This window comes from Schistocerca cancellata, chromosome 2, assembly GCF_023864275.1.
Source record: "Schistocerca cancellata isolate TAMUIC-IGC-003103 chromosome 2, iqSchCanc2.1, whole genome shotgun sequence".
Taxonomy (NCBI): Eukaryota; Metazoa; Arthropoda; class Insecta; order Orthoptera; family Acrididae; genus Schistocerca; species Schistocerca cancellata.
In genome coordinates this window covers 8452709-8465915 of record NC_064627.1, presented here as the reverse complement: position 1 = coordinate 8465915, position 13207 = coordinate 8452709, and the positions used below count along the sequence as shown (strand labels likewise).

Below are 13207 nucleotides of genomic sequence, written 5' to 3'. Positions count from 1 at the left end.
CAGGAGAGCTTCTGTAAGGTTTGGAAGGCAGGAGACGAGGTACAGGCAGAAGTAAAGCTGTGAGGACGGGGCCTGAGTCGTGCTTGGGTAGCTCAGTTGGCAGAGCACTTGCCCGCAAAAAGCGAAGGTCCCGAGTTCGAGTCTCGGTCCGGCGCAGAGTTTTAATCTGCCAGGAAGTTTCATATCAGCGCACACTCTGCTGCAGAGTGAAAATCTCATTCTCAAAGTGAGCTGTTCCAAATTATACCAGGATGGAGAACCCTCCCAAATACCTAGATGATTATGCTGTTCTTACACTGAATGCTGAATCTTTTGTCGATGATGTACCGAAAAGCTACAAGGAGATTGTAATTCGCAAAGATAAGGAATATTGAATGAAATTGACTCTATAAAAGAAAACAACACTTGGGTCTTTCTTAAATTACCTCCTGCAAGGAAGGCCATCGGCAGAAAGTTGGTATTCAAATTGAAGGACGAGGATGGAAATATCACAAATCACAATCCTAGACTTGTGGGTAAAGGATGTTCACATACAAATGGATCTGACTACGAGGAAACATGTGCGCCAGTGGCTCAACTTGCCACTATTAGAGTAATGCTAGTTATTGCAATCCAACAAGGAGTGGTTCTGGAACAATTAGAGGTTGCCAATACTTTTCTTCGTATATTTCTTCAGAAGGAAATATACGTGAATACTCCTGATGGAAATTTGTGGTAAGGTCTTATGGGACCAAAGTGCTGAGGTCATCAGTACTGGGACAAGGGGGATTCTACCCCAAAGTACCATTATCCAAGATAGCGGCCATGACGTCATCAACTGACGTCAGTTGATGACGTCATCCAAGATGGCGTCCATGATGTCAGTTGTTGATATCATCCAAGATAGCGGTCGTGATGTCACCCAACCTCAAGGGTGATTCTGCCCCAAAGTACCATTATCCAAGATGGCGAGAAAGTGCCACGCCCCTCTGCCACACCCCCCTCGTCGGAAGTTCAAATTCCAACAGGATAATGTATGACACCTCTACTAACCTAAGAAAATCGCTGTAAGATAGGTCACTTGGGCTACCTCCACTAACCTAAGTCACCTTACTGCCACCTCTTTCTAGTAATGGCAAAGAAATGTCAATTCGCATATCTCTACTAAGCTAAGAAAATGGCTCGAAAGAAAGGACACTTGGACTAACCTAAGTCACCCGACCTCCACCTCCTCCTAGGGATTCGCAGGAAACGGACTCGACCAGTGCTGGGCTCGTGGAGAGAGGAAGGAGTGTACTTTATTTATTTTGGAACAATTTATTGAGGGATGGAGTGTACTTATTACACTGATTACAAAGCACACTCTGACATGCTTGGGGTCACGTCATGTGGCCTAAACACGTGCGAACCACTAAAAGACCCTGCAAACATGCTTGGTATTTGTCAACTGTCGAAATCATGCACCATTCTTTATTTAAACAATTAGAGGCAGCATCACCATCCAGCGTATTTGTCATAAGGTCCAGAGCCCAACTGACCTAGTACACAGTACCACCGCCAGATGTCACTGTTGTCTGTTCCGTGACGTAATCCAAGATGGCAACCGTGATGTCAGCTGATGACACAAGTACCATTATCCAAGATGGCAGCAAACAGTGTGTTCATCACGAGGCCAGAAACTAGTACACAGTACTACCACCAGAGTGCGCTGTCGTCCGTTTGGTGATGTAATCCAAGATGGTGGGGGGAAATGGCGGGAAAACGACTCTGCCTGTACTGGACATAAGTTTTTATTTTGCGGGCAGTGTCTCCACCACGAGATCTAGATTACAACTGACCTAGTACACAATACTGCCACGAGAGGGTGCTGTCATCCCTCCTGTGACGTGATCCAATATGGTGGTCTGGAGGAGGGAAATGGCGCGAAAATGACAGCCTGTGCTGGGCTGCTGGGCAGAGTAAGGAAGGAGTGTACTTTATTTATTTTGGAACAATTTATTTAAGGATGGCATGTATTTATTACACTCATGTGCAGACTGAAATCAACTAATAAAATGTCCAAATAGCTCTGCCTACAGACCTGCTTGCAAAATAATACAACAGACAAGCAAACAACATACACAGACACAGTCCGCCACCCCCCTATCCAGTATATCAAACAGGAGGCTACCTGAAGCCCCGCAAAGTGACACGACTATCAGCTGTCACACGAGGTGGTGAGATCCCTTTCGTACTTGATAGCTGATAAATTCCAATCGAAATACATGTTCACCTAGGCACCTTTGCTGACGCGTCTGGGCAGGAGTGCAGACGCTCCAGGGGCGTGCACACCGTCACAGCCGCAAGACACCACCGGACGCAGGTGAAAGTTGTTTCTATTTTCGAGTAGACAGTCAGTGTTATACTGCAGTAACAGAACTCCGAGGCACACTGACGCTGGTCTGGTATGTGAGACGCCTCTGGGAAGCACATGTCCTTATCATTAATAACAGAGAAGCACAAGGCGCATTGTTCTTAGCATGAGAGACACATCTAACCCTGCTTAACCGCCCAGTGTGACAGACGCAACCCCATGAAGTGCTTGTGCATAGCTACAAACATATGCAAGGTCATCTAAGAACGTTCTCAATCTTATACTGATGTCACATAACTCTGTAAAAAATAAGAACCGAGTCACCCTCGCGGAAACTGTATAGTGTCCGAGGAATAGTTAACATTCACTGTCTCGATGTCTTAGGAAATTCTTGCCCCACCAGAACCTGTTTACGAAAATAGCGCAGAATAACGTCGAATGCAGTCTTTCTCGCAGACCTAAATTGGTACCCAGTCCATCTGCTGTGTAGAGGCACCTATATCCCAGCACAAAGGATGTGAATAAATCGGGCATTATGATTGGTTCTTATCGAATTTACCTGCCGAATTACTGTTGCCGCTGGTATCAAAGCACCGTCTGCCTTTTTTCCTTCTGCAGACGAGACTTTCAGCAGTTATTTTACACAGATCGCCATTTGTGCTGGCAATTAAATCTTACAAACTACCATACATATCGTCAAATATGGAAAGACTCTTACTCATTTACACTGCTCTCCCACTGAGGACAGGAGCTTGACTATTAGAATGTGAAACCAACCTGTGACCGATCAATATATCACCGTGTACCCTACATAATGTCAAAGATGGAAAAACTCCTGCTCAATTACACTGCTGTCCCACCAAGGACAGGAGCTTGAGTATTAGTGTGTGAAACCGATCTCCAACCCAGCAATATGTCACCGCATAGCGCACTGATGTAGTAAACATACAATTCGTATCCTGTACCAAAGAAAATCATCCCTTTTACATCATTTGTACATATACCATGAAGACGGACAGTAGTGTATATACTACTAATAGCACTAGATATTTTCCCGCAGCCGACGATCACAAGTCATCCGTCCCCAGCGCATGACCAGAGTACACTCGGTGGACCGAAGTCGCTCTCAGAGACGTTCTACAAATTCGGGCTCATATCCCCTTGGCACAAACAAGTTACTGTTTCTGGTCCGAACCTGCTTCCTTGCTTGTTCGCTTTTCTTCACACATCTGTAGACTCGGGCATTACAAGAACAAACGTATTTTCGCATGGATCGCCACAATATTATGGCCATTTTCGTGGTACTTCTCAATATCAAGTACTAGGCAACATCCTAACATAATTCCGAAGATATAGACTGGAAATTATTTCTCTACAAACCCGAAACTTTAGCTAGGTAGAGCGTGCTTTAAACCACTGACTACTAGAAACTTGTCACGTATGCAAAGACATTTACTCGGCAACTTTAAACAAATAGAGGAAATTGATATTTCCACTCTCAAATACCGATGTCGATGATGTAGTAGATTCCAAATCATCCCTATAATTTACAAGGTTAACTAAATTGTTCCTCAGGTCTGGAGAACCGGCAAACATGTCTTCCACACACCACAATCGATCTTCTCTCAACTAAATAAAGGTGCAAAATGTGCAGAAGCAGTCAACCGAACAAATTAAATTGGAGGGAATAACGATCCAGCGCAAACGCACCTCTGTATTTAATCTTCTCAAATTTCCAAGTAATCACGAAAGCTATCCAACAGATACTAAGTAATAGTTCGCTATTCAGTTGTCTAGAGGACAACATGGTTAATTCATCTACATTCCTACACTCCAACAGGCATCTCCAGTCTGACAGCTCCTACCGTTAACAGGAAACGTGAATCACCCACGCACAGGTCACTGGAGCTGCAGGCTGAACATGCACAGGTAGAATGTTTATCCTAAGAAATCGATCACATATATATTTTACCCCTGTACTTACAACTAAATGTTACAATCGCAGTCTCAGTTGAATGACATTCGACAATGAGTGAAGTATCAAAAATATATTCTGTTGATGTCTATGGCTCTCGAAATTGAAATATCGGTACCACTCTTATGATTTGACATACTTTTCCCATACTATCACAGGATTCCATGTCAAATCCATACCTTCCTTACGGCTGGACATAGTCATTTCCTTTGGACAAACACATACATTATAAGCCTGATGCTCAACGCGAACCTATCACGCACCCCCTACTACTAAGTGTAATACTTCGCCAATAACTGATCGCTGGCGATACGATATAATACTGAGAGAAAATCAACCGTGGGTGGACATGTCTCATAAGTTTTTCTTGCGAGTGCCACCACTGTGTCCTAGAAAGAGAGATATAATCAGCCAGATGTTCAGAAAAAACTGGATCCCAACAACTACAGTACGTTATTGTCACAAGCGGTCATGCACACAAGTTTCCATGTTAAAAGCTATACTGTCTTTATAAATCGAGGTACAACATTACCTCTGAATGATGTAGTTTTTCTATCCAGACAAATACCAAGACCGTGATCACTGGAGTGTATATTATCAGACCAACAGCGCACTTACACGTAGCCCAGGGCGCAACCTCGTGAAAAAATCGCTGAATTTTGGAAGCCATTCAGCTAAGGAACGTGGTATGAAACCGGTATTTGCGACGCCCTAACGCCTTTAGATATTTATCCAGTATGTGTAACATATTCTGTCTCGGTACCGTGTCAGAAGTTCGGTTATATATCCACTGAGTTATAGGCGATGACTGATTGAGAGGGATCACAAACAGTAGTAAATGGTATGCTTATTGAGGTCATAAGAAATGTACACTAGCTTTTCAGATCTCTAGTGTTACGCTGTCCGCTAGAAATGCTGTCTGTGATTTGGAATCAAGTCCTCCCATTCAACCACATACCTGCGCTGGATCACAGCCAGAAGTGAATCATATTCCTGGCTGAGCCGTGGTAAAATTTGCTGTTTTGAAGAGCACGCCGCAGCACGTAATGTGAAGCAGTCGCCCTCCGTTTCTGGCGGTGGCGCCGCTGTGTCAATCGCAGCTTTGGTGTCTCCCTCTGGTGGGAAAGGGGAAAGGTCGCCTGTTCACGTGCATTTGAGGGGCGCTATGAGTTCGCCAGTCGAGCAGTTGGTCAGTTGGAGTGAGTCTGGGTCTGTCACTCGTCACCAGTTGCTGGTCTATCTCTCGTTCGCATTTGTGCGGCAGTTAGTCTCTGTCTGTCGTCTGGAGTGCTACTTTGTCTGTCGTTTGGATCAAACTTTAAAGCCGGTAAAATGAGAGTCTTGCCACTCCGCCAGTAACAGAACTCAGCTAGTGGTCGCCCGGTCAGAACTGAGTTCCTGCATCTGGGTCTGTGCGTTAGGCCGCCAGTCTGCTCGAGTTGCTCAGGCAACGGTCATTGGCGGTTGGATCGATCGGTTGGTCGGTCGCGCACTGAGACACAAGATGACTTGTCCGCCTCGAGCGCCGGGGCGTGTGAGGTTCCCACGTCAGTCCAGTGGGCCGCGCCGTATAGAAAGGGGTAGTGGCTGCGCGGTCGACACGAGAGCAACAGGAGTCAACGCACGACATCGGGCTGACCGGGGCGAGCTGCGACGCCGTGAGACGGGAGATCGGCGCGCCTTCCTGCGTCTGTTGAAGTGGGTGGCTGCGGAAGATTCGGGAGAGTGTTCGGGGTGCTGCGCCAGGTCCTCGCCAGAAATCGCAGTTTATTGGAAGTTAAGTGATTGGTGAGTCACCAGCCGCTTTGTTTTGGGGTCGTCCCACCATTCTTCTCCGTTTGCCCACCTGCGGGAAGATGGTTACTTATGAATTGGGTGGTCCGTTTTTATCTTGTGGATTAGGGGCGGGTTAGAGCAACCTTCGGTTCGGGTTGTTCAGTAATCCCCCTTTCAATCTGCCATACGTTAATAGCTGCCTCTGTCATGTTTGTTGGATTCGGTGTTAACGAATTTATTGCTTAAGCTGTAAAGGCCGAATTCCTGAAATATGTTTTTATCTTGCCTATCATCTTGAGACGCGGTATATGTGTAATGTAGAGCATGTTGGTGCATATTATGTAAGGCTACATTTCATGGGTATTAATTTAAATGGTCATTTTAGTATATAAAGTTGCCACCCTTCCACCGTATGAGTTTTCTTTTAAAAACAAGATGCACTTCCGGTGGCAAGTATTTTTTTTTTTTAATGTGAGTGTTTTGTACCGTTTCCATTCCTCCTACAGGGTGCATAGTTTATGTCTTTGTGTGAGTTGTTAAAATTTTTAGTTCAAAGTAATCTGGTGTGTGTGTTGCAGATGTGCACCAGCGTGGTCTTTCAGAGGTTGTTGTGAGCCGTCGAGACTACGGCCGTGTGAAAATGGAGCAGCAAGGTTCTCAGCCCGAAAGACCATACTGTTAAAAAAAAGAAAAAGTTGTTATTTCTGCCTCTGAATAATTTGTAACTTGACATTTAGAGAGTGCTTTTTTAAATCTGTTTAAAAAAAAAGGAAAGGGTTTTTAGGAATAAATTTCCATTTATTGAAAGAAATTTGTTTTCATCTGTTACCCACTGGCAACTACTTCCACGCTGACATAGTGTGATTATATGTGTTAATGTTCTTGATGAATCGCTAGTAAATAAAGTATATCCTAATCGACGGTTCACTGGCACACTCGTATCTCGCAACGAGTCACCTCCCTCGAGCCTGTCTGCTATATATAAAATGACAACCTGGTTTTAGTCAGTCCCTACGCATCATCAACTGCTCCCATTTCTACAGCTTTGCGCATGTGATCGTTCCATTGTATGTGGGAACTGAGCAGAAGTCGGAGAAAACCATATCCACCACCTTCTCCAACCCATGTAGAAACAGAGCGACCTGAGTTAGTGCGAAAGCAGCATGTTTTGACCATTCAATGGAAATGCGCGCATTGTGGTGCGTCCCCAAACTACATAGGAGTACTACAAATCCGCATCCATTCAAATCTATCAGCCCAACTTGCTATCATCGTTATTCTCTACCCACAAACAGAGAAAAATTAAGAACTATAGAAGCACCACTAACTTCATCCGATACAGAACACATTTACGCACCATTGCTCACGCGATGACACAAAGCAGCGGTGGGGTTCCAGCGCGGAGACGGAGATTTCGCAACGCTTCCCAAAATAGCGCAGCGTGCAGCCTTCCCAGCACTCCTGACGGCGTACCCCGTCCCTAACCAAATTTACAAACTGCTGCTGCTACTGCCGCCTGTGCTGCACTATCCTATTAAATACACAGCCACTGCAGAAGCCACTTTAAAGTTTCATCACCTATACTCTAGGCGAATGATCGTATCCCACAGACTATACCAAGTCCAAGTTGCAAAAGACGCTCCCTCTTGTCCTGCTCGGTTGTTTGAAACACTGTTTTCTAACACACTTTTGTACAATGCCAAAAATTTCGTTTTTCTGTCACAGCTTCAAGGCCTATGCCAGGTTCTAAACTGACATTAAGAAGTTCTGATCCACGGCCTTTCGGAGGAAACTAGACGATGCACAGTGTAAATCGTGTTCCTACGGTGGATACCATAAACGCCACACATCAGCTGATTTTAAATAAAAGACATTTACAACATAAGAAAACAGGAAGAGTTTGCTCACGTTGTGTAGAGTCTCCAAACTACAGCCTAAAGGTGATTCACGAGCTCTACATTTAGACTCATCTCTCACACTGATGGAATAGCTGATAACTCTACATTCCATTTCGACCAATTCCTCTTATTGCAGTCGTGTATGCGAACACTGTTTCGGTGTTATCCACCCCAGAAGGTATAGCCCAGTCGACAGAACTCTTTCTCCAACTCAAACAAGCGATGTCAGTCAGTCATTATGTGGTAACCAATAGCATACCAGTGGATGTGTGGGATGGAAAAGACAACATCGATGTACTCTAATAATAAATATCACAGTTGATAGTGCGAACTATTTTAGCAATTTTACCCAAATGTTAACAGCAACCATTGATGTTCAAATGGCTCTGAGCACTATGGGACTTAACATCTATGGTCATCAGTCCCCTAGAACTTAGAACTACTTAAACCTAACTAACCTAAGGACAGCACACAACACCCAGCCATCACGAGGCAGAGAAAATCCCTGACCATTGATGTGACAGTATGTTTCCCAATTTCAGTATCATAGCTAAAGCACCTCTTCTCCATTTTGCAAGTATCACTGCGAACTGTGCAGTACGTCCATTCATTGTTAGTTCTCGAGCACAAACATCATCAAAGTATATCAGACAACGCTCTAGATATTTCTAACACCCTGAGCATAGTGCATAATTTATGCTGATGAGAGTCACAGAGAATTCTTGCTGTGTTAGGGTGAAAGTAGACGGTGAAAGACCCTCTCGCACTGTCGTTGACCAGCCCACCCTGCAGCACCGCTACCGACTTAATCTGCATCCGACCAGAAGTAGGCAGCTACCTTCCACGTCTCGCAAATGCATGGAGCTAACCGTGTCCTCACACATCCAAGTGCACAAGATTTATCCAGATAGGCCGGGTCGAGGAGCTTAGCACTCCTTATCGATGAATGGTAATAGATTTCAAAGTGTCATGATGTAACAGCAGATGGTTAAGAAGAACAAGAAACGAATGATTTTTATCCGCGATGGAGCTCCAGACGGATGGAGTTCGACACATTTTTACTTAAATCAATCAAGCTATCAACTCTAAAGTATTGCTCTAGAGTGTAGGATCGGTACCTGGAAGGTACTGGTAAGAGAGAACATAAACACATGCACTCCTAAGGCTACACCGTTCTGCACTTAAAATGGGCTATAATGTTAGAACCCCTGCGCTTCTGACCTATCAGTCATATGGAATGTAGCGCTGTTAATATTCCAATGTAAGAAATATATTTCAAGCATATGACATACATCGTTCTTCCCGGTTTCTCTATGATAAACTATCGTATCGATCTGTAAAACAAGAAAAATACTTCCTTAAAACACTGGCTATGCGTGATACATGCACAATATAACTTTCCAGAGATGAATAGTGTCCACTGTTCACATCCGATCATGGTACAGAAATTATATGATGCCTGCATCACCTGTATATAAAATGATCGTTAGTAGCGGGGGATACTTCCTACAAGGAACCAGATAAATGCATAGCAGCAGTGTCCGACAAGTGAAAATTACAAGTCATTCCATCACTAACTCCGTAAACAGCGCATCTGTCAGGAAAATGAGTACCCAGGGATTGCAATGGCTCACAAGCATCTATCGCTATTTTACTTATGATGTTCAAGTCTCGATTTTCACTCTAGATGCGACAGGGGGGGATGGAGCACATCGCATAAATCAAAGTTCGTTTAGAGGAATGTGTCAGTAGTGGAGCAAGGAGAGCGTCGTGCCACGTTTCATTGTTGACAAATTTATTCAAAATAGCTGCGATGACGTCATCCAAGATGGCATCTAGACTTGGCAACAGCGCATGACGTCATCCAAGATGGCAGCTTTTGGCGGGCAAATAGGCACATCGTCAATTGGACTACGTCCACTAACCTAACCCTCGAGAAAAAATGGCGGGAAGTTTGAATTTTGGCGGGAAAATAGGTCAATTGTGCCATGTCCACTAACCTCAGCCTCCAGAAGACAAAATGGCGGGAAGTCTGAATTCCAACAGGATAAAGCATGCAAAACCTTACTTGTCTTTATAATTCATTATTATTCATTATTATTTACTATTATTCATTATCATTTATTATTATTTATTATTATTGACCTGCCTCCACTAGAAAATTCCCTCCAAATTCACAACTTCCAGCACGATAATGGCTGCAAAACCATACTTCTCTTATTATTATTAATTATCATTCACCATTTTTATCATTATTTATTATTATTATTGGCCTACCTCCACTAGAAAATTGCCCCAAATTCAAATTCCAACACGATAATGTCTCGAAAACTGTACTTCTATTTTTTATTATTTATTATCATGTATTATTATTATTTATTCAAGATGTCCGATTTTCTCGGCCAGAAAGCCATTTGGGTTACATCCATAGCAAAAACCTATCACAAGTTCAAATCCCAACACGATAATCGATCACATGTACGAACTTTCATGGTCACTTATCTTTTTTCACTGGTGACCTATGAGATCGCGTCAAATAATAAAGTGCACTTGTAGTAACCTAAGTCACGTCCTCGGATTTGGCAGGGGAAAGGGACTGAAGTCTTTACTCAAGCAGTGCGGTCATCACTTGTTCTCCAACACAATCAGTAGTACACATCTTCGATATCGCAGTGCGGTCGCCACGACGTCCACGCTACAACTGAATTAGTTGAAATCGTCGCCGCACCTGCCCCCTCTCCGAGGCGCCACGGTCGCCGAGTGAGCGGCGGCACAGCCCCGTGCTGTGGCCTACGGCGGTGCGCTGGGGGCGGCCCGCGCCAGCCGCCGGACCGGTGCTCGCTCCCACGTCGTAAACACGTTTTCGCTGGACACGCTGGAACTTGGCGAGTTTGACGTCACAATGGTCCCTTGTCGGTTCACCACGTATATTCGTCGCCTCTGCACGTTTCCCGCGAAAATTATTTGCCTCGGAGCTGAATCACACAATGGTCGGGCGTTCCACAAAGAACGCCCTGCCACACTTTTGGCGCGAAAGTAGTTTTCCTGGGCACGTTCAAACCTGTCGATGCCGACCGTTCACCACCCACCACGTGTCCTTGTGCGACCGAGAACGTCGTGTTACACTTTTGGCGCCAAAGTTTCCTCAACAGTTTAATCCGCCACGACTGAACAAGAGCACGTTTGCTCGCCGCAAGACCTCTCGCTAAGTTAATTCACTCTCTCTCTCGCCGCGCTGCCGCCCCGCTCACGTCCGACCGCTTATGTCACACTCCCTCGAACGCCCCCTCCGTACACGTGACGGACATAGTCTTCTGTAAATATGCTAACACCCACATCGCCCATCTAACCTATCAATTACTAAGTAGTTAATTCCTTTTCAATTTTAATCATATTAAATAATTCAGTTTACAGTTTCATATACGTCTGCAAAGGTGTTCAACTACCTACATCAAAATACTTTCAGTGGACCAGAACCAGACCGCAACCTCTACCTACTAACCCTCACCGAGTTTGAATTCCGTCAGTAAAAGAAAACGTCGCCTGCGCTTTCACTGCCAACCTAAGAAAATTGCTTTTAAAGAAAGAGCACTTTTACTAACCTCGTCCACCTGACCACCACATCCTCCTACAATCAGGTGAGAAGTGTGAAATCTGACAGTAAACAAACCTCACTTGTGTCTTCGCTACCAACGTAAGAAAAAAAAAGGACTCAGCCTGCGCTAGGCTGATGGAAGGAGGAAGGAAGGAGTGCACTTTGTTTATTTGGTAGCAATTTATTTAGGGATGGAGTATATGTATCACAGAACACACGCTCTGACAAGCCCCCACAGCACACAGACCTGCAAACTTCTCCTACATAACTCGTGTATAATGCTCTACACAAACGCTTGCTAATTGTAAACCGTCAAAAAATTCACTGAACAGCCTACAGGCATGTGAAGCACACCTAAATAATTCAAAACATCCACGCCCATAGAACGGAACAAATATTAATTTCTCTAAATAACAGTCCATCTAAAATACTATCCTCCCTAATTGTCAAATTTTCAAACCATACACGTGTCTTTATTTAAACAACTAGACAGACAGCAACAGCACCCTCTGTATTCGCCACTCAGTCCACTGTCCAGCTTACTTAGAACACAGGACAACCCCCTGACATCTGAATATGGGAATAGTTTCACATATCTTTTTGAAACTTTTGCATCTCGTAGGTTTCGATATGTAAGGCTGACCTAACGCAGGTTCTGGTCTCCACTAGTGCACTACACTTGGCAACACAACCACACCCATGAAGATATTCGTTCCAATCCGGGCCTGTAACTCCTCTACAGATAAATTTCTCCAGTTATTTGTTGACTCACTCACAGTCTCACCAGATTGCCGTTTCTGCGCAAAAACCGCTGAGACTGCGCTGTGCTGCTCGGGGAAGTAAGGAAGGACTGCGCTCTATTTATTTCGAGCCCTTTTATTTAGTCATGGAGTATATTTGTCACAAAACACCCGCAATGATCTGACTGTGGTCATCTGACACAGGCCACAAACACGTAAACAACTCCTAATTTCACCACAGAATAGCAAACTGCTCTTAAATAATGCAGTACACAGTATCCGCAGACGAGCTCTGTACTCTTAAACTCTCCAAGTAACGCACTGCACAGTGCACAGACATGCTCGCAAAATAGTGCAACAGACATGCCCAGTACCCTGCCCCCAGCTGCCAAACCGACCAAAAGCCTCTGCTCGGCCTCCCCCAAACATGACTCCCTCACATTCGCACTCGCGCCTAACACCGGAGAAATTCATATCACCTATGCGCCTTAGATTACGCTCCAAGGCAGGCCGCGCGCGCATGCGGTCGGCGGGAGGTGGGGGTGGGGGGTTCCAGAGCCTCCGGCTCCAGCCAAGTTCAGCTTCCGAGAGCTCGTGACAGCCGACCAGAAAGGGCGCTCTCCTCTGACACAAGTAAAAGCTGCTTTGTTCTTCTCGTGTACACCGCCAGCGTCTCAGGTCTGGACCTACCTTCACGTCTATCGCCCATAGCTGGTTGACACACACGATTAACGCCTCCGCGAAAACACTTAGTACTCGCCTGCAACCGAGATGGTGACGGAAAACCAATCACTGTGATCTGTGCTGCAGGGGCGTGTAATCATTGACAGCACTCTATTTTTCCGAACAACTTATTTAACCGTACAGTATATCTATCACACTATCACAATA

The 13207-nt window shown here is 44.9% G+C and overlaps 1 protein-coding gene across 1 annotated transcript in view; it reads right to left on the bottom strand.

Moving 5' to 3' along the window:
- Positions 1-13207, bottom strand: part of LOC126161297 (phospholipid-transporting ATPase ABCA3) — a 787342-nt gene that overhangs the window by 748817 nt on the left and 25318 nt on the right. The gene's annotated exons all lie outside the window — the stretch shown is intronic.